The following is a 23418-nucleotide window of genomic DNA, read 5'->3' as shown; positions in this document are numbered from 1 at the left end:
TTATCTCTGATCAACATACAAAAGAAAACAAATCTCATTTATGCTGATGTCGTGCACTCATCTTTCAGCAATGAGTAAGACATTGTTTGAGTGATTGCTTTTGTCAAAGCACTTCCCTTCGGTGAATTCTACAGAAAAACAACTTAGAAATAACAAAGACTACATCATATAAAAATTCTTGAATAACACTAACTAGCTACTAAGTTGGAATGGAAAGTGTCTTTTTAGACGGTACTATTAGTATTAGATAATTTATTGGAAATCACCATAAGCTTCTCATGGAGATTCGTGAGATGTACCAGTGGGATGGACAAAGATCTATGTCGCATGTTCTGGTACACTGTATGTTTAATGGAACACTTGCAAATCAGATTATCACATTAGGCTCTTCTTTCTCATGTATCACATTTAAAATGTCATCATACATTTTAAATATCACATTACCAGCACTTACACCTGCTTTAATAAAGTGCAGAGTTAGATTGATTTCAGTGAACTGGGAGTCGTGCATGCTTTGGTAGGAAGAAAACAAAAAATCAGATAATAATATAAATTTGCAAAACACATGAGAAGTACACCAACAAAAAGAAATATTTATCACCTCATACCATGAATAGTGGTCAAATACATGAATGCAATTTCCTGGCATTTAGGGTGAGAGCGTCGAGATCAACTCGCAACTATTGTTGTGAAGCAGTAAACAAGCTAGGTACCTAAAGAAAGTGGTCAAAATGTTCACTGTGGTAGTTGTGTAACTATTCTTTGATTGATTTGTTTGTGGGCAACTGGAAAAACTATTACGCCCAACAGTACAACTCTTGTGCTTTTTGCCAACTTTATACAGACACATAAATAGGCGGGACAGGAACTATCAATGTAATTTGCATATTATACCCTTCAATGCCTGCTCACAACACCGAATAGTTTAACTTTCACCATGTGAAAGCCACTGGTTTGGTTTGAATTTTAATGTACTGTGTACAAAGTACGTATTGTCATTCAAACATTCTCATCATAAATTTGCATTTGTTTGTTCCTGGCATTTATTAAAGTTCTTGAATTGCTGGTACTTTTAAAAAACATCTCACTTCTCCAAGCTGCTATAAAACGCTTATTCTCAGCACTGAGAGGTAAGTTCAGTGTACACTTTTTTTACACATCATCCACCCATTGCCAAATCTTTGCCTTTTAAACAGCTGCCATGGTGCTGGCATTCTGCCCACAGTGTAGTGGTTCTTAAGAATATTTTCTCAGTTAAATTGTTCATAGGGATGTTTGCAATTTAGGGCTACCAAGCAAAATGACACCAAAACTGGTCCAATAATCACATCAGGTCAGTAAGACATTTTATTGGACCATCCTGGACCACTAATTGTAAAGTGGTGGTGCAAATTGTTTGGAATGGGTAAGCATAACCTGCTAGCATGCTACAAATCTTTTGAAAAGAAACCTTGAAAAAATACCACTAATAATAACAATTTGCTTCCAATCGAACAACATGTAAATAGGCCAGAAATGTTGGTGAGAAATTTTAAAACTTTACACTTAGGATGTTCTGGTTCATGTGTCTGTCTTTGCTTTCAAAAATTGTTTGAATGGTATACATTCAGGAATCTCTAACCATATTGTACCTTTCTCACTCTGGCAACTGTCAAGTACACGGCGCAATTTCCCATTTTCCTGAGATCTCAATAAAAGTTATATCGACTTTGTGAATTGTATTTAATCATTTAATTTGACATTGATATGAAAACCAACAGGTAAAATAGAAAGAGCTGGTTACAAGTACTTCACAAAATCTCATCTATATGCAAATTTCTATATGGATCAATTACTTTATGATCATTCACAAAGTTTCAATCACTTTGATACGTTCATGTACATGTATGCATAGGATGAATATCTAACATTTCACCTGGGTGAATAAAATTCATGAAATGTGAACACTGGAAAGGACCTGATATCAAAGATAATTACAGTTCCGTTCTTAAGGGAGTGTCACTACACACTTGGTAGATGGAGAATTAGATGATTAGACGACAACGTAGCCTAATACGATGTATCATAGACCCTAGAGTTTTCTACGGTCTATGAATGTATATTGGAAATGATATTTTTGTGTGCATTGAAAATGTGGAAATTTTTACAAAAGGATTTATACAGTATACACATATTGACTGGCCATGAGGGCAACAGCATACGTCTGTACCCCGAGGGACTGTGAGTCTCCCCAAAAACAGACTGTTTCCCGAGGCCGTAGGCCGAGGGAAACAGTCTGTTTTGGGGGTGACTCACAGGCCCGAGGGGTTAAAGACGTATGCTGTTGCCCTCATGCCAGTCAATATGTGTTTTGTAACACACCTCATCCGTAGCCATGCATAAGAACGTACTATACACAAAACGTGTCGCATGTAGGCCTATGATGTCGTTCAGTAAGAAAAAGTTTTGCCAAAAAGGATCGCAATACTTCTGCAAAACGTTCAATTCACCTTTGATTATAGTTTTTGTCCGTATCGAGTCCTTGTTGGAAACCAAAGCATTAAATTCTTCTTCAGAAAGTAGGATAACCAAGAAATTTCTCGACTATCGTTTCGATCGGCCGCAGCAGACGACATCTTTGTTTACATTCCGGTTCGCGTTCGCGTCAATGTCGTTTTTGACGTCAGCGGGCATCATTTTTCGCAACTGATGCCTGGCAGGCAACAGTTCAAACAAATGATGCCTGATGACGCCGTTTACGTGGATCAGCACAAAAAGAACGCATCCCACGTGACTATCAATTGACGAATTAGAATACAGACTGCGGATGAGGTGTGTTACAATTCAACCTGTCACTCTGTCTCCTTTGCAAAATCCTAAAAATTTACCGGTATATCGTGTTATATTTTGATGAATATAAAGTGATCAGACAAAATGATGACTGACAAGCGAAATATATTGAATTCAACTCATGCAGAATGCTCAGGTATAGTACTGTTTGAGGCGACTCATAACACTTTGGTCTCACCTGTGTTTGGGCGCATTTCAAGTACATCCACTTTGTGTTCAGCTCTTAAAGTGAAATGGCTTCTTAAAAAGGTAAAGAACTGAAAAATTATTAGTCATTAAATGTCAGCTTGCACATTAGAAAGATTTTATGACTGCAGTTCACACAGAATCATCTTACTGCCGTCAATGTCTGATGTATTTAGGTCAAGTTAATCAGCTCATTAATATTGACTTGCACACATGTTGACTTACATATTCTGAAATTATCGGTACGTTCTCATAAATTTTGGAGTATACTGTCACTATTCCCACAGGTGAGCTCTGTTGAAAGGCTGCAGAAAACTTGTAAGCCAACTAACACATTAATAAGTTGGTGATTTTCACAGACCTTTGGCAAAGTGCTTGTTTACCTAAAAGCAAGTAGCGGGTACTTGTGGAGTAAGGTGCCGAATGGTGTCTTTTCCTTACAGCCATTTCTAAACTACCGGTACGTGTATTCCCATGGGAGCTAAAGTAGGTGATAATGATATACATGTCAAAAAAACACACTTCCGCACCTTTAAGCACTTGTAGTGGGTACAAACTACCCTCCACTGAATCATACATCATTACACTAACAAACTGCAGGATACGATAGGTCATAGCCCTGCTGATGAGTATGTGAGCATGCTCCTTACATTCAATCAGTAACTTTCCTGTCCTCGAGAAGACTTCAAATTGACTTCAGATTTATAAAGCAATGAGTTACTCTACTGGTATGACTTCTCACAAACCCATAATAGTTGTAAAACAAGTTTCATTAATTCATTCCAAAAAATGTAAATTTAATACCTCCATGAGCAGTTAATCATCATTGACCGAGAAGAGTGGCGAATGACTTGTCATTCATCAGACAAAGTTATTTTTTATCAAATGATAGAAACAATTTGCAAATTTGCCCTGGCGCACTATTTCTGTGCCATAAAACCTGAATATGGATGTGCACAGCAAATCTAGAAAACTGTATTATATCTCTTTATTAAGTGTATGTGGTGGTGTGGTATAAACCATTATGGAAGACATGTTTATAAGAAATATCTTTTGATATTTGAAATTTGTTAGTCCTGAGCATTCCAAGATGTGCTAATGCATGTATGCTGATGTACATGCATATCTCTGTTGCTGTTTTATGTACCTACGATTGATATGCAATTATTTCAAGTAAGATTGGATTACTTGGAGAACGGAAACCACACTGAATTAATGAGGATATCACAGTCAAATTGATGCCCATTTTGTTTGGCATGGATATCACATGGCAGGCTTTGACAGACAAAATCATCTGTCTAAGGTTTCTCTTTATAGTTTGATAGACATGATTGAACCAAATCTCACAGAAATATCTCAAATCAAAGCAGTTATAGCAGAGTCTATATAACTATCTGCGCAGCAGATGACGTACTATATTCAAGCTGACCACACTATCACAATACAAAACTGATAAAATGCCAGACCTGGCCATTAAAATGACAAAAAAGTGATTTACATCATCCTAATACACAGATCATAAAAGTTTTGTTTGCATGTAGAATGTGCACAAGAGACAGACATTCAGACTCAAGGTTCTGAAATCTCTTCTTGGCTACAGTGTGTGTTATTTTTGTTAAAATGAAAAATTTCAATTTTCACTTCAGAGTTTACAAAGGGATGGCGGCCTATTTGAATACCACAAGCCAGTTAATGTTAGATAATTTGTTTTTGTGGTACCAAAACTTGAACAGTGACCCCAATTTTTATTTCTTTGATTTCAAAAGAATTCCTTTAGAAAATTACTGCCTTACATGCTGAGTAATTTATGGTATTCAGTCTATCAAAAGATACTATCCGTTGAAGTTTCTTCCTGTCACAAATTTCAGCAATGCACTAAGTGAAATGTCAGTTCATGCATTGTCTAGGGAACCCTGTATCCTCTGGCACTGCAGTGGATATGTGCATATCCATTAAAATGGTTAATATTGAAACATTATTGTGTGATAGATTGAACCATTGCTGTGAGATACATATTTGACATCTTGAACATTTTGTACTTTTCACAACATTTCCTGAAGAAAGATGACAAAACCTAAAAGTGTGAGCAGTTCTGTTTTCTTACGCAATTCAAGTCGTATCAATGCACCTGTGACATTTCATCCATTCACTTGTGATATTTTATGAGCTTCCCCTGAAATGTGTTTAACAGAACATCACGATTTTGCTGGCAGCAAAGCAAGTAATGGGACTTACAGAAACGATCTTCCTTTAAATCAGTCCATTTCCTCTTAGTCGAATTTTAATGGTCAATAAATTTATATTACCCGTACAGAGTTAAACAAAATATTGATTGTCATGTTGTTTAAAAAGGTATGAGAGTGTGTTGCTCCTCTGCCATTACCATTTGTCATCAAAGCCAAAGGTCCCTAAGTCTTGACATCAAGTAATCTGTTCAGTTTTGATCGATAATTAATCATTTCAAATATCATCACACCATACTTTCTTACTATTCTCATCATTTTATAAGTGAATTTTCAACACTTTCTTTTCGAATGTATTTTTGTGAAAGATTCTTGGAATAATGTTGTACAAACAATATAATTTATAAAATAAGTTTGGAGCTATTGTGGAAACTCATAATTTATGGATACTTCCTGAAACAAAAGAATCTAGAAGATGTGAATTTTATAATAATGGTTGCAACTTTTTCAGTATATAAAGCAAGAGTGATCAACCAAAAGAATATTCAGAGATTACTAATTGAGGAATTGATTTGTAATAATTATTCAGAGAAAAGTAAGGTCATTTCAAAATTTCCCAATGACTGGAAATGATATATATCCCTATTTATTATTATATAAAGAGTATATTATTTGAAAAAAAATAATTGAATTTTTTTAATAAACAATTGTAGACCTTTTGGTTTTCTAGGATTGAATGTGAATTTGAACTTCACAGTACTTAAGCTAATGCCACACACCCAAATGACTGGCCAATCTTCCTTTTTGACTTGATCATTACAAACCTAGTAACTTCATTTTATTTCCTTGTTAAAGCTTTAAGCTTCATGCCTTGCACGTTTCCAATCTTAAAAGATACACTTCAACTGCCAAGACATTTTAAAAGGTGGCTTTTAACAGAGACTGCGAACCCATAAAAATCTGTTTACGACAGCATCAGTACAGAAAAAGCACACCATATGCTGCCCTTTGAAATTCTTAATTGTTGAAAAGCTCTTATCCTATTTCTTAAAAGGTTTTTCTTTATGTTTATGTTGTAATCAGGGATGTAGAAAATTTTGATTACGAGTGGCAAAAATAAAAGTACAGGCGGTTATAGGCAGTGTATGTGCACATTAAGTTTGTGGAAAATGTCCTGATCTTTTACTGAAACTAAATTTTCACAGCCGGCAAATTTTAGCTGACAGATAGTTGTTTTTGCTGGCTGCCAGCTATTTTCTACACCCCTGCTAATGTTTTTCACCGCAGTGACGGAAATATACTCTAAGCAGAAGGGATAGAAGAGTGAAAATCAAAGGTTCTGCAACTTTCGACAAAAAGTTTTTTACCGGCAATTTCTTTGTCTACAACATGTTAAGGATAGTACTAATTGTCACAGAAGTCTGTCTTGGATGATGTACTGCACAGTTGATGAAGGAATACCTGTATAGACACCTTGAATGGAGGGGGGTTGTCAGAACTGCACCTGTGCACCTTTCTTGTTTACCTTCAAATGTATTTCATGCACAAAATTTAGATACATTGCATCAACATAGCTGCAACATTTAAATTTTATCACGTACACTATGACAAAGTTAACTTCTATCAATCATCAATGTACTTTAAATACAGTGTTTACATTGGTCATATGGGTCCCATTGGACCTTTGAGTGCATTTCTTACAAACCCCTCCCTGTAAATGTACTTTCACGAAGTGGACTAATGCAGCTGCTGCATATAACAATGTTCTATTGTAGTGGATAAAATTGTTTAACCTTTTCACCACAAAGGTTTAGCCCAAACCCATCAATATCAATGGTGGATGTGGACCTGTTTACATGGAATTGGGGGGAACAGATTAAAGTAATAGTTACTGATGCCAGAGGATACTCTACACACAAACGTCTTTACAGTCTTTCATTTATTGAACATGTAAAGGTAAACCAGGCTATCTGGTGTTGATGAAAACAGGCATTGTTAAGTGGATGGATGTGTGAGTAGTGTTCAAACCACCTTGTTACAATCATCACAAAACTACTTTAAAATATCACAGAGTCTAATTAGCAGTCACTCAGACAGTTCCTTCTGTTACTGTTCAAAATGATTTATCCTTGAATGGATCAAAGTGATGAGAGCAGTCTATGACTGATGTGAAAAACATGCGATGTAGACAACTCTGCAGTTGCTAAGAAACTCACACTTAAGAAAAGTGGACACCTGTGGTGTTAGAGCTCAGAGACTAGAAATTTCCTCAAATTATATTAAACACCTGATATAAGGAATAACCTCTCAAATTATCCATGAATGTTGGCACCAATCAGACACTGTAAGCCACCTGTGGCAGAGAACTTTTAAATTTTTATAATACAATGACCATGTGTGGAATAGGTTTTACAGCCACAAAAGGCAAACAAGAAATCCTTCTTGACCACTAAATTGTTTGACCACTTCATACCAAGAAATTTAGTAGAAACCTTGTGTTTTACATGGCAAAGTGCATCACTGTACAAGGAAAAGAATCAGCCAAAGAGGCGTTACTTGGATATTCCACAGTGTTTCCACTCATAAGGAAAATCGTGAGGAAGTTATTATTTAAGAGACGACAGGGGAATTGTTTGATGAATTTTAATGAATTTCATACCTCCAAATAGGCATATTTTCTTACTCTTTTCCTTAGGTTTATAGTTCTTTTGTCTTGTATTTAAATGGTATGCATCATATACGATCACAAGGAAAGGCCCAGTGCGTTGTGTACAATTTAACGGCTCGGTTTTGTGTCTTCTTTGCCCTGAGGTAAATTCTAGGCACATTGGGTGTTTGCTTGTGAGTCAAAACTATGTTAGTCATGTGACTGTCTGAAAATGAAAGTGATCGTACCGTTCTGTCGGCATGACATCAGTTCCCAGTTTGTCTACAACTTGATATCTACAACTTCTCATTGCTTTCTTCCAAAAAGGACAGATCAAAATCACTGTCAAACTTACTGTCTGAAAGTTTGTCAATTTCAAGTTCGTCTTCAAGCTTGTCATGAAAAAGGAGGCCCTACTAACTGATGCACTGGCCCATGTTTATTTGTGTTTGTATCGAAACACGAAATATGGCTACGCACAGGACTGTGGGAAATCTCGTCCTACTTTTCACATAATCTCGTGTAATATTCAATTGCGCATGAAATCTCTGAGAAGTCTGACATCTTTGAAGCTCATTTTAATATGAAGAGGCCATAGCTTATTGAGACCATGACATCAAACAGCATGCCACATTTCATATCTGTTTTTCTCCTTGTCTGTGTCAAAACAGAAGATTTTATTTTGGTACGGATACCGGACCTAAAGGTTCATTGTAAATGGTTTGGAATAACATTTGAATGCTACTTGTCCTAACCTAAAGCAACCTTTAAGCCACTTTGCAAACATTTTGGTAATATGCATACAGATGACATCCATCTGAACCATTGTACAAGTTACACCCATAGATTCTAAGTAAACTTTGGACTAAAGTACACTGTATTACAGTAGAGCATGGCAGTCAGGGAATTAGGTTCTTAGTTTTCATTCAATTTTCATAAATTTACAGCAGTCCATACAAAAAATTCATGACCTTAGGACATAACAACTTCACAGCGTTTGCTGTATGAAATAATTCAAAATGTCTACTTATTCTGTAGGAACGGGACAATAAAAGAAAGATAACCATAGAAACTCAACATGCTTCTCATCAATTTGATCTTCAGAAACTTTGATCTAGCTGTCAAATAAAAACCCAAGAGAATAGATGCAGTGTATGCCATAGCAACAAAAAGCCTATCCATAATTGATCTACCCATTATGCAATTTATAAATGCATTCCAAAACAAACATCAATATCGCTACGACAAAAGATTTTATGAAACAGATATACTTGTATGACATTCGAACAATGAGTGCATGACATTTATAATTCGATCAATCAATATGCCATTTTATGGGAATTGGAATTAGATACAATGGCGCGAGGGAATACACAGCTCTTCCGGAGATGAATAAAAGCAGATGTCACTCACAGTGTCTTTAGGAAAAGATTAACAAAGGTACATCTAGTGCATAACGGTCAAAAACTCACAAAGACAGTTATCAGCTGGTGATCAAATTATAACATATTGTATCAGTGCATTGTTGTTGGTTTGATTAAGTTAGAATGTGCCTCAGGCACAGACATTAAGACTCTCAAATTTTTAGAATATTATTTTGGCCTAGGCCAAAGAAAAAAAATACCGCAATTATACGGTGTCGCTCAAATTTGATCAGAATTGGTATATACCAGTATGGGTTACCAATGATCAACAATAAATGTTGTTTCTATCTGTTCAGTGCAGGAAAATTCTATGTTGATGTTATGAAAATGATTTCTGCACAGTACAACCAGAAAAACAACAAGAAATATTTAAACCAGAAAAACAGGAATGACAAAAGTAATTAAGGTCTGAAACTTTAGGTACTGGAGGTCAACTTTAGCAACATGCATAGCAGAAACAAGCCCCTCTTAGTTTGAGTATAGACGGTCTTCGCCCCCTCTACTGTCTATGGTTTCATCAGGTCTGTTAATATGTAACAGTTCATAAACAATGACAGGAAATGATTCAAGATCAGTGGAGTTGGCCTGTTTCTTACTGGCCTGCACATTTGCAGGATTTCACTTTTTCTTACCTCATTTGCACATTTTTGACACTGATGTGTTCATTTGAACAAATTCACATCTCAACCCCTACATCTACCTGTACACCAAATACTGAGACGGTAGCTTTGGCGGTATGGGAGCCTTTGTGTGTGACGGACATACATCCGCACATACCCACAAATATACAGACATGCAAATCAGATGCAAATGAACTGATTCAGCTTATACGATAACCTCACATTGGTATACCAAATGTGAGCTAAAAATTGTACTGTTCCAATAACCCGACCTACCCTATTTTTTACCTGCCGACCCGAAACTTTTTAGAGCTACGTAAACAAGGATGAGCTTAGCCAAAACTCACTATACACGCACATGAAATGAAGAGCCCCATCTAAGTGACAGGACTGACCACAGTAATTCCAACTGATCCATTAGCTCAGTTGGTAGAGCATCTGAAATGTATTCGGGGGATGTGGGTTTGAGTCCCGCATGGGTCACTTTTCATTTCATTTACTACAAAGTAAACAAGGAAGTTATAAAAAAACGAAAAAAAAACTAAAATCACATGTTTGTTACCTGTCTTTTATGTTTTATTCCTTTTATATGTATGATACGTTTTTCTGGAAGTGTTGTGGCCAGTGTTTGATCGCCCTGAACCCCTGCAAAGTGCAAATTTAAAAATAAAAATACTCTGGAAAAAAAAATCCCTGCCAACCTACCAACCCTTTGTTTGAAAACGGTTAAACTACCAGTATGTTATCGGAACAGCACAATTTATTTTTCTTGGCCCTACCACTTGTGGAGGCTAATGTTGAAGCCCATGGAGTAAGTTTGCACTGGCTTAGTTTTGTGAATATTGGGAACTGTAATTTCTTCTTTACAGGGATGGTGGCCAATTCGAATTATAAATATCAGTAAACATTGGGTAACTTGTTTTTCCAGTAAAAAAAATTTGCACAGTGACATCCCCCACATCCCTGCAATTTATTTTCTTGATTTTGAAAAAGAATGGTTGAAAGTTTGTGTAAAGGAAAGTTTATCAAAAGTTCAAATCCTTCAATTTGGATATGCCAACTACAATGTACTTTATAACAAACACCCGTCCAGGATGAGTATTGTGTGCAAGTGAGATCCTTTTCCTCAATCTGTTGCTTGCAGTAGGATATTGATGTGCAGAAATCATCTCTGTATTGGGGTGCGGGGGGGGGGGGGGGGGGGGGGGGGGGGGAAACCATCCCTTCAATGGGGCAATCACTGAATCAGAGAGTTTTCAAAAATTGTCCCTTGAATGAGGGCAAGAAATGATCCCTTGAATGAGGGCAAAAAACTGTCCCTTGAATATGTGAGAGAAATGATCGCTGAATCAGGGACAGAAATCATCCCATAAAAGGAGGAAAATGTATAACATCAAACCTGGTGCAATCATCATTTCCAATCAAAGTAAAATATAACCAGGTCTGAGAGACATTTTAAGTACAATATTAAGTAGGACCACCCGTAACAAAATCACAGTACCTTGAATGAGGCAAGTCAGAGAAATAATGCCTTTATTAGGGTAAAGAAATCACCTCTCAAGTTAGGGCATGTCAATCCCTATGAAAGAGGGGATAAATCATCTCTTCAATAAGGACGAAAATGTCTGAAAGTAAAACCCTACTAAAGTAGGCTGACTGGTTATTTGAATCTTAAGAAAGAGCTAATATAAAGTCTTCTCCTTCAACTAACTGTGCTTTAAAAGACTACTTTTATGACAATATGTTAGCAGTGTATGCATACTACAGAAATACAAGGTCTGAGTTGAACAGTGCATGTGGTTGACAAGTGAGACAGGTATACGAAAAAAGAAGTGATGTAACTTAAATATATGTGTTTTAAAGCAGGAAGATGCTTTACCAGCACAAAATATGGCTGTGCTGAGAAAAGAACTATGACAAATCATGGAATTTCTATTCAGATTTCATTTGTAAACAGCCAGCATCAGTGGCGTCAGTGACCCTTCCTACCCAATAGTGGCAATTCACTTGGTTTACATGTCGTGTTGCACATAGACAACAGTTTTCAAAGCAATATTCTTATCAAAGATGACATGAAAACCCCCTCATACAACTTACAACTGCTTGTTATGCTAAAAGGTTGGCCCTATCAGGAATCCGTGGGTTAATAATTTAATGGATATTGAATGAATCTTTGCAAAAAAGCAATTTTGAGCAAAATATGCTGAGTAATGGTGCAACGCCACCTTAAATGACCAATAGCATTTGTAACTCAGACAGCCCTTGACTTCATAAACACAGGAAGGCAGGTAGTCTATCAATGTCATCCATGTTTTCATGTTGGGCTGGCATTCATCTGGTATCTTGTCATTGTTCACAATTACTGCAGCATGCAAGTCTTCCTGTTTGTGTGTGATATTTATGACTTGAAGTGACAGGAAGTGAGCACATTTTTTGTCCAGTCAGCTCAAATGAATATTCCTCACAAGGCTTTGACATGCAATTACTATGACGATGACCGGATCTTTAATATAGCGGCTATAATTTTACCATCTGATGGTAATAAGTCACGCAAACAACAAAAATAACACTGACTTGTGACTCATGTGTGTATACTTATTTAACAACGGTATCCCTCTCACTTGTTGCATTCAGGTTATGTGCCGGAGTCACTGCGGTAACAGCATTCCTATTCTGAATGGAAAACCAGCACCAGTACCTTCCAAAAGAGCAGTTAACACTACCTTGGAGACAGACCTCAAAGTCTCAAAGCTAAGCTAAAATCTGAATCAATTGTAAGTATACATCTTATTATTCTTTTTCCCATTTTCCTGTCACTTTCATTTATGCTAAGGACATACTGGACTTCATTATTCAGTTTAAGCTTCACTATTCTAGGAAATGCTTTTTGTATCAGTTCCGGCTCTGTTCATCTGATTTACAAAGATCATCGAATAAGATCACTTTTGGTTTATAAATTTTCAGTTAATTTTCAGTAGTGTTTTCCATAATGTACCAAAGAGAACCTGCCAATAAGTTTATGATATTAAAATTTAAAGATTACATGAAGTATAATATCTAAAAAGAGAACTTGACAAGTGTTCTAATTATCGCATACAAAGACACTCGTTACCCATTTCAATATCTGCTATTTGTTCAATTACGTGTACATCAATATTGCGGATACACATTTATGTTTGTGAAAGGAAATTAAAACATTTTACCTGTATTTGCATATCAATATAGACATGTTCCTTCCAACAATGAGGAGTTGAGTCTTTCCACAGTAAAGCGCAACATTTGACATTCCCAATTTTGGAGCTCTAGCTTTTTCAATGATAACAGCATTCATACAGAATGATATTATTTTTAGTAAGTACTACATATGAGCATATATAAAAAATAATATTAAAGCTGTATGTCCAGCTCAACAAAAATTATAGATATTTATCTTTGTAAATATGGCCTCTATCTGCTCACCATTTTGTGATATTTTGTACCCCTGTTACATTAGGAAAGGATATTTACAATATTGATACTATTTGAATTGATTTCAAATGCAAAGTAGTAATGTATTATAAGCAATTACGAACTAAATTTATTCTTGGAAAAAAAAACACTAGGGAAAGGGCCAAATATTATGCCAAAAAATATTGGCAACGCGTGTAACTATGTCTGTCCAACTCTACCGGTATGCGAATTGATAATATGAGAACAATAAATATAGTGAAGGCTGCTGCAACAAACCACTCATACATTTGACTAACAATGAAATCTTCCACTATGTAACATTCTTTATTCTGTCTTTATTGAAGCTTTGGTTCTCTTGCAGTTAAAAATATTTCTGGAAGGCTTCAGTCCACATGTTACTTGCGTTACCTCATTTCCGAAATCAAGATATAAAAAAAAATTCTTTTTGTATACATTGCTGAAATGTTGTCATTTGAGGGTGCCCTAAATTTCATGTTTTATGGCACAATTGAATATAAACCAATGGCCACCATTACTGAGAGCACCTGAATGGCAGAATGTCTTTCCTCTTTGTTACACGCGTTACCGGTGTTACACGTGTGGAAGTAATTGTAGTTTAATTAAATACTGGATAGATAATGTTAATTTGTTTTTTAGTGTGACAATTCTTTCTGTATCAGAAAGTTACTGAAAGCTTTCTTTACAACTTTCTTTTGATGCACCTCAGATGCCCATATCATTTATGAACAAATTGGACGGAACTGATGTCTGTCCAATGTTACATATGTTATCCCATAGACAATACAGGGGTCTTCCCTCTGTTGTCTACATGATTATCCACAGAGCCAATTTATAACAATTCACTTCATAAGTGAGATATTTAACTTCTTCATGACATATACGTACATAATATAAATCAATCAAGTACATTTATTCAGATTGGAACACACACAATTTGTGCACAAAGCCAATCCAGTGTCTGTCCATGTTACATACGTTGCCAGTTGCCATAACATTGCGTCAGATATCCTCCTCTTCTGATAATATTTAAGATTAAAATATCTTCTGAAGTGTGTTTCTAGTTCTTGTAGACTAATGGGTTTCTTTCAAACGTGGCACAGGGATCATAACGGCATACATGTGATCAAATACAATACTGTGTCATGTCTGTCCATGTTACACGCGTTACTGTAGCTGCGACAATTTGCTCTCCTCATTACACAAAGAAATTATTTATCTTAAAAAAAAATATTTTTAGATGACACACCTGTAGTACTGTCCACCCACTCAACTTTTAGATTCAGATTAATAAATTTATTTTTTGACCTTATTGTCACAAAGTGACAATAGTCAAAATTGTAGTATTATGACCATTAAACCATAGAATGCCGTCATTTTTTCCAACAAAAACTTAGAGCAACGTTTTACCAATTTTTATAAATTTTTGTGTGATCTTTTTGATAATTTTGGACCAAATGGACATCAAATTCCATTGCCTACAATCTTTTATCAAAATTTTGTCAAAACATGCAGATTTCATAAATGCAACAAAAACTGACTATGGCGCTCAAAGGGTTAACATCATATTTTATCAAATATTCTCTGCAATGGTTCTACATGGAGTGTTGACCACAAGCTTTTGCCGATACAAGACGCTCTTCTAACGATACGTCACACATTGCTAGCGTTTGCCTGTCATGTCACCACGCATGAGAAATTTGCCATTTGTCTCTACAGTTGACATGGTTCAAATAGACCATGTTTGTTCCAGATTATTACTTTCATGACTTCTCATCTGATACCGATTGAAAACCATTCTCTGTGTAAATCAAACACAGTATTGCCATTACTCTATGAAAAAGGCTTTGCCCTTCATCAGCTGGGGCTGTTTTTGCAGTGTTTGCGGAACAGGGTTCCCCTGTCATTTTACCAGGCTTCCCTTTGGTATATCAATGGGACAGCAGCAATGTTATCCAGTTTACCAAATCATTTACTAATATTCCTAAACCTTAGCAACAACACTGTTTTGCATTTTTTCGTTGTGTTTGTATGAAAAAGTTACTTGTGCAGGTTACAGCTCCTAAATCATGTTGATGTGCCCAGTGTTCAACATGTCAATAATGACTCTCTCACAGACCTGGTAATGTTTTACTGTGATTTGATATGATTGTTGGGCCATTTTTAAAGCGCCAATAACTGCAAATTTTTTGCATTATTTTCATGATTTTATTTTCAAACCAAAGTTGGTTCATTTAAATGTGCTGACTGAAGGGACGTGTACAGAAGTATCACTGCTCACTGATGTGGACCATATCTACATGTTTTAACAAGTTAAATAATAAACGGATGCCTCACTCATAAAATGGCGTCCCATAGAAAAGTACAATATATTCATATTGACTGGCCATGAGGGCAACAGCATACGTCTGTACCCCGAGGGACTGTGAGTCACCCCCAAAAACAGACAGTTTCCCGAGGCCGTAGGCCGAGGGAAACAGTCTGTTTTTGGGGACGGCCGAGGGAAACAGTCTGTTTTTGGGGGTGACTTACAGGCCCGAGGGGTTAAAGACGTATGCTGTCGCCCGCATGGCCAGTCAATATGTGTTTTATAACACACCTCATCCGTAGCCATGCATAAGAACGTACTATACACAAAACTTGTCGCATGAATGATGTAATATGTTGAAGTGGTTCGGCAAAAAAAAGTTTTTTCCCGACAGGGTCGCAATACTTCTGCAAAACATTCAATGCACCTTTGACTATCGTTTTCGTTCGTTTCGAGTTCTTGTTGGAAACCAGAGCATTCAGTTCTTCTTCAGAAAGTAGGATAAACCGAGAAATTTCTCGACTATCGTTTCGCTCGGCCGCAGACGACATCTTTGTTTACATTCCAGTTCGCGCATGCGCCAATGTTTTTTTGACGTCAGCGGGCATCATTTTTCGGAACTGATGCCTGGCAGGCAACAGTTCCGACAAATGATGCCTGATGACGTCGTTTACGTGGATCAGCACAAAGGAACGCATCCCACGTGACTATCAATTGGACAATTAGAACACAGACTGCGGATGAGGTGTGTTATAAAAATGCACTATTTCCTGCACATACCAGTACACATCCTCATCATGCCAGAAACAAGCATGATGCTATTAACATGAATGCACAACACACGATGGCTGACATTCAGTTGTCGTAATCTTTATTTTCTGTGTTCTATGATTAGTTTTTGAAAATGGCGGGAAATCTAAAACGATGTTACAACTTTTGAATTTATGTGCCACTTTCGACACTTATGAGAGGCCGGTCATACACTTTTTCAGTCTTTAATGGGTCTTATTCAAAGAAATGTCTTCGAAAACTGGATACTTTGAGGTTGGTTTATAACACACTCATAGCTATTGGGGCTTTAATGTATGTTATACCCAATGCCATCATTGACAACATTTCTGGACTAGAATTTACTTACCAACAGTAATATTTCATGTTGTAGGCAATGAGTTATGTAGGATGAATACCGTGTATTTCAACTTTGAAAAGAAAAAAGAAATGTATTTGTTATCTAAAAATAGCCATCAAAAGCTGCAGATTCTAATCTGAAAATTAAAATCTAAATTAAATTAAATAATTAATTTGTTAAAGAAAATTAAAATCTTCGCCATGTATCTAGCTTCTTCTTGTGACCACAGCACTGGTGTGGTATCTTTACCTACAATTTCTCAGTGTTGCTGCCAGGATGCGCCCTTGCGACAATGTCCCCAGAACTCGTTGTCCCATATTCTTGCATGCTACAAGTCACCTCGGGCACACTCATGATTCAACTGTGTTGGGTGTAGTCAGCAAGTAATATCTGTTACTGACAATGACCTTTGTTTTGAATAATTAATCTGAGGCTTACACTTGCCTATTTTTGGAGCTACACTGAAGCTATGATTTAAAGTAATTAAAACGCTGCTCTTGATATCATAATTTGCTTGACTGTAGTCCGTCTGGACTCTGAGCTCTGATTGGCAGCAGATACAGTATACTGCTATTGGTACAATTACCTGAAATTCAAGCATAGCAACGCGGTCTCTGCATCTTGAATTTTGATCTGTGAATCTAATTTATTACAAAATAATACAAACTTTGATTGACAACTGACGCATGTTGTCCCTAAAATGTGCAAAATGTTCCCAAAACTAAATGGTAGTGGGACATAGTGTCCCTGGTCTAAAATTCCTGGCTGCAACACTAATCTCTGGTGCACAGTAATAAAAGGTTACAGAACAGGCAAACATCTAGGGTGGGTGTTTGCAGTTATCAGATATGATATCTGTTTATAAAAAACACTGGTATGACGACTCATTTTTCACAAGCATGACTTGTTTATACAACCTTCATGCTGCTAAAAACAATAATTGTTTTATCACATAGGAACATTTATGTCAATACCTCCTACCCTCCACACCCCTTTTGTTGATTTTTTAAGAGAAACCAAAACCTCATTTTTGACCCCGCCCTCCCCATACTACAAATTTCATCAATTAATTTTAGTTTTTCTCTTGCACTGACCTTTTGATGGCATCTCTTTGTTGACAACAAAGTAAAATAGGTAGAGTGTATTCATTGGATATTGTAAGGGTCAAACCATATTTGGTTACATCAATTTATTTGAATCTAAACCACAACATTTGAATGCAAACACACATCAGACCACTGTACTACACGTATGGTACCAGCTCAAAAGCTTGTGTAACAGAAAAGGGTCAGTTTTTTAATAACCTTTATCCTTGTAAATTTCACCACTGCACCAGGTAACACATATTAATATCTAGTTTATCTTTAGCTATATCTTCAAGCATGGCCTGACATTGCACTGGATCTTTGCCATCCGAATCATTTCAGATTGTCTTTTATCAGAGAAAACTTTGTAGCTTTGTATATCACATCACATCACATGGACCTCAATGTAAAATGCACCTCGGGGACAGATATTTGGTCTCTAACATGTTTAAAAATCTTTTTTGATCTACAACTTAAGGGAGCTCCTAGCGTTACCAAAAGATTTTCACAGTTTAGTTGAAGGTTTCCTTGAGGAAAGTTTAAGCAAAACTTTAAGAATTTCAGTTTTGAGGCGCATTCTACCATAGACAGTAAAAGAGAGACCTTAAGTTGATATGCAACCACAATTTTTTTTATTATGGGTTTTAAATAGTTTGCATTGTGCAACATAAAGTATGGTAGATCAGAATTGCAGAAGTCAATCAGATCCTAACTTTGAGAGCAGAAAACTGTGATCTGATTGGTTAGTAGTTGCAGCATACCTATCCTTGTCATTTATTTCAACTTCCATATAAGGTAATTGTTGACCACCTATCTGTCTAGCAGTTATTAAATATCAGATTAAATGCAACCTTCAACAAAAGCCACACAGAGGAGACCACACTCATCATAGGCTATTTATAACAAGTTCTACCACCACCAACAGTGCATGGATAAGGTTACAAACACATAATTAGCCATCAAGGGATTTCTTTTCAGATATTCTACCTTGTTGACAAATGTGCAATTTTTGATGAAGCCTCAACCAATATGATTGTCTGCCAAGGAGCAGTATAAAAATATAATGTACGATAAAACATGTAATTTCCAAAGTTTTCTCCCTAACCAACTATTCTCCTTCAAAACTTTATTACTAATTAAAATTGATCAGTTACCGAAATTTTTTCAAAACTAGATGTGTTTGTTTTGATGGAAAGCCTTTCAAGTCAAATTCTGTCTAAAAAAATACAGTTCCTTGTTCAAGCTAATGTCTCTAGATTTTTCTGTTCTACATTGATCTGACAGTTGGAGGGACCTGTTCACAGAACTGAAGGTCATTCCAATTAAACTGTATTCATTAGCTGTAAACTGAAAGTATCAGTCATTTCAATAAATGTAGGTATTTGTCCTGATTGAAGGTCAGAGGTCAATGTAGCCAGCATGCCCAGTGTTTGTAGAATATGTACCTGCTCAGCAAAGGAAAATTGAGTGGAATTAGGAATGACACTTAACATCAACTTTTGACCTTTGAGTTCAACTCAGTAAGTGATTTTCCAGCTGTTCTCATTTCTTGCTCTCATTTGAAATATTTTTATATGTACTTCATTGTATCCAGTTTCTAAAATATTCAATAAAAATTGGTTTTGGTACTTGAACACATTTAAGTATAGTATACCAGTATATCATTATGTAGGTGAAAAGTTACATCCGTTGCTCGTTATTTTTTAATGCACAATTTGTGGCCTTGACATCTTGGTAATTCATTATACTGGTATTAAAGTCAAAGCAAGACTTACTTTCCACAATTACATGAATAACGATCAGACTGCCAGTCAAACTCTCAAAGTGGTCAAATTGAGCATGACACAATCCTTCACTACTTAGGACTTTATTCTAAAATGACTTTTCTCATTAAATTGGCATCAAACCATGCAAATGTGGCTGGTAGATTTGAGCTTGACACAATCCTTCACTATTTAAAGGACTCAATTCTAAAATGATTTTTGCACCAAAAAAGTAGATCAAAACATGCTAAAAGTAGCCACTCATCAAGTTGCTGAGTGTTCAAAATAACTGTATGACCAAAATTTCCTAGTTACTGTATCAGTAACCTTTCATCATTGAACACTGTCATTTTCAACTAGCTCTAATACTCAAACAGTAAAGACATGACATCACTGTACAGTTCTGCACCCACCAGTGATTGTCATCTATGACCTTGAATTAAAACAATCACCTTTTGCCACTATGCATGAATATTCACAATAACTTCTCTGTTTTGTGACAAACTTTTCACAAGCTATTTACAGTCCCTGTCTATTTTGTATCATCTGCTCATCTTTTTGGGGTTTTTTTTTCTGTTTTTTCCCTCCAGAAATGCGCAAAAAGATATAAGAAGCACATGGGATATGAGGCAGGGATGAAATAAGGCACAATGAATACAACTGTCAATACAAGTTTTGCTACAATGACACTGATGATGACCGATACTATCACCAAAGGCAGCAATGGTACTGCACCAAAAGTTGAACCTCTAGCAACTCCAGGAATAGTTATACAAGCTTCAATAATGTCTCTGTTTTCTGTGTTTGGTTGCCTTGGCAATCTGCTTACCATTATTGTCATTCTTAAATTTAAGAACTTGCAAACAGCTACGGACATTTTCATCGCAAATTTGGCGATTTCAGATTTCCTGATCTGTTCCGTCACAATACCAATGTATGTTATCTGCATTGTGAAGCAGACATGGCCGTTCAGTGACAAAGTGTGCTGGTTTGTTGGTGAATTGACCATCGTCTTATGCCACACATCAGTATTCAGCCTGACCAGTATTGCGGTAAACCGCTACTTTGTGATGAGAAGACCCGCACGTGCTCGTCAGTATTTTACAACAAGGAACACACTCCTGATATGTATGGGTCTGTGGCTTGCTTCTATCCTAACAGCCTTGCCACCATTATTTGGATGGGGTGCCATCTTCTATCAGGAAGAAATCTCATTTTGTTTGGTGAAAATCGACTTCCACGACAATAGCTACCTTCTTTTCCTGACTGTGATGTGTGGGGTTCTCCCTATGATTATCATGTCTTTGTCGTATTCTTGCATTTACTGTAAAATCCACCAAGTGACTGCAAATTTTCGAAGATCCATCGAAAGCAGCTCAGTTGCCCGTGAGAACAGCGCTGCAAATGGCAACATTGCGAGTAAAAGTGGTCAAAATGGGACTGACCAGCAAGGTGTTAACCATGGACAGAGACAAATCACCAACGAAAGCATCTCAAAGTCTGTACTATTGCCCCTGAGTTATCAGCACAGCAACATGCCATCCTGTTCTTCTGATGGCCACGTCATGGCTGAACTCAACAGCAATGGTGTGACGTCTGTCACTAAAGACAATAACGGCAAGCTCTTTGTCAAAAGGCACAAAACGACAGCGCAGAACAACGGACTGAATGCCAGGCAAAACAAACTGATTCAAAGCAGAATGAATCGGGAGCATACCGTTATGGTCAATGTACTGATTGTAACACTGATATTCGGTTTGTGCTGGCTTCCCTTGGGTTTTACATCCTTGGTTGCATCTCACATCCCAATCTCACGATATTTCGTACTTATTGCAGTTTCCTTGGCATTGGGGAATTCATCATTCAACCCATTTATCTATGCTTTCAGGAGTTCACAGTTCAAAAAAGCCTATCGCGATGTTCTCTGTTGCTGATGTACAATTCCCTGTGAGAAACCAAACAATCTTGTGACTATGTAGCAATGTTTTAAAATCCATTCTTTATATTTCAAGTGCCTATTTTAAATAGGACAGAAGACACCATCTGCATAGGCGAAAACTGTGAACTGAGCATTTTCATTTCCATGGACAGAGATCAGACTTTTTTGACCTGTTCACCCTAGATTACAAGTGAACAGGTCCACACACACCATTGATAACAATAGGATTGGGCCAAACCATGGCAGTGAAAGGGTTAAAGCAGACAAAGGACTAGCGCCAAACTTTAGTTGAGAAAGCATCAGCTGGAACACAAGAAAATGACTTACACGTATTATTTATCTCACTAATATGCTTTGAATCACATGTATCTTATTATGATATTGGCATTTCACCGTGGTTGGTAAATTGGTACCAAGTTTTAAATGAACGCACAAAAAACTTTGAAACCAGTGAACACAACAGACATGTTTGCCTTAAAATAAGAGTTACCTCAAATTAGCATATATTTAAATTGTTATTCAAATCAAAAAATGTCACAACCATTGCAATCTAACTTTACCAAATAAGTATGGCAAGCAATAACCATGTCAACCTACATGTATCCACCCCTGTACTCCAATTCCGAATGGAATAAGCTACCATCAAGACAAGCTAAAAATCTTATCGCCTTGGAAACAAGCCTTTGATTTCAATCAGAAGAGGAAACTTTTTCAAAGCCTTTTAATTTGTGTTCACATTGTCTTTTCTGTATTTTTTGGCTGATTTTGTACTGTTATTTCACTATTTTACACAAGTTAGTATGTAAAATTCTTATTAATTTCAAATGTTATATTTTCTGTAACAAATTTGTTATTTATCATAATTCTCAGTATATTTTAATAATCAAAATAAATCGTAGTCAGCCTTTTGTTTATAAATGGTAACCTGTTCATGCATATAATGTATAATCCACGTGTGTCACAGCCTTTTTACTGTGTCTATACAGAAAACGTTATATTTCCAATAAAGTTCAGTATTTTTCAATGTATTGCTGGTGGGTTTCTATTGTACTAGGACAGGTTCTGTTTAATATACTAAACAACAATTATTGTATGTTACTCATTTGCTAACAACATACAAAAGGAGAGAGAGAGGAGGAGAGAGAAGAGAGAGAGAGAGAGAGGGGAACACAGGATGGAGAAAGAGGGAAGGAAAACAGGAAGAAAACAGTAAAGAAAGGAGGGTGGTATCATATGGCAGAACCAAGTCTTCCAATTATTCTACTTTCATGCCCTCCCTCCCCCCCCCTCAAAAAAAGAACTCTGTTTGATTTCTGAGATTCTTACATAACAGTTGCATGATGATACTAAGTTGCCTTCCTAGTCACTGAACTCTATTATGTATGTATGCCAATTTTTGATATGGTGGAAAGAAGCTTCAGGGCCTATAGATATTTCATAATGCAATACCTACCAGTATTCTGGATGAAAAACGTCCATTGTATAGATGATTATCAACCAGTGTCCTTGGGGACAATGATCGCATTTCAGAAAATAAGTTGTACCAAACGCAATGAATTATAAAATAGAAAATAATGATGTTGATAATATCATGTTTCTATCAGTGTGTCTGTGTTTTGGATTAGAACATGTTAAACCTTGTATTACATCGATATACACTGTAAGGCCAAACAAAAAAAAACTGCAGTTCCGATAACCCGACCTACCCTAGTTTTTACCTGCCGACCCTAAACTTTTAGAGCTACGTTAACACTGGAAGTAAAAAAAATGAAAGAAACAACCCGTAAAATCACGCATTCGGTACCTGGCATTTGATTTTTGCTTGAACGAGGATGTC

At 36.5% G+C, this 23418-nt stretch overlaps 1 protein-coding gene and 1 long non-coding RNA gene across 10 annotated transcripts in view; one reads left to right on the top strand and one right to left on the bottom strand.

Annotated features, from left to right (window-relative positions):
- Positions 1 to 23418, bottom strand: part of LOC139142762 (kinesin-like protein KIF25) — a 118529-nt gene that overhangs the window by 82906 nt on the left and 12205 nt on the right. The window lies entirely within an intron of this gene.
- Positions 994 to 22609, top strand: LOC139142766 (uncharacterized). The gene is made up of 3 exons (XR_011554473.1): positions 994 to 1130; positions 12524 to 12663; positions 20233 to 22609. It is a non-coding gene; the product is annotated as an uncharacterized lncRNA (long non-coding RNA).

The sequence above is a fragment of the Ptychodera flava genome, chromosome 10 (assembly GCF_041260155.1).
Source record: "Ptychodera flava strain L36383 chromosome 10, AS_Pfla_20210202, whole genome shotgun sequence".
Taxonomy (NCBI): Eukaryota; Metazoa; Hemichordata; class Enteropneusta; family Ptychoderidae; genus Ptychodera; species Ptychodera flava.
This window is presented reverse-complemented; position numbering and strand designations above follow the sequence as displayed.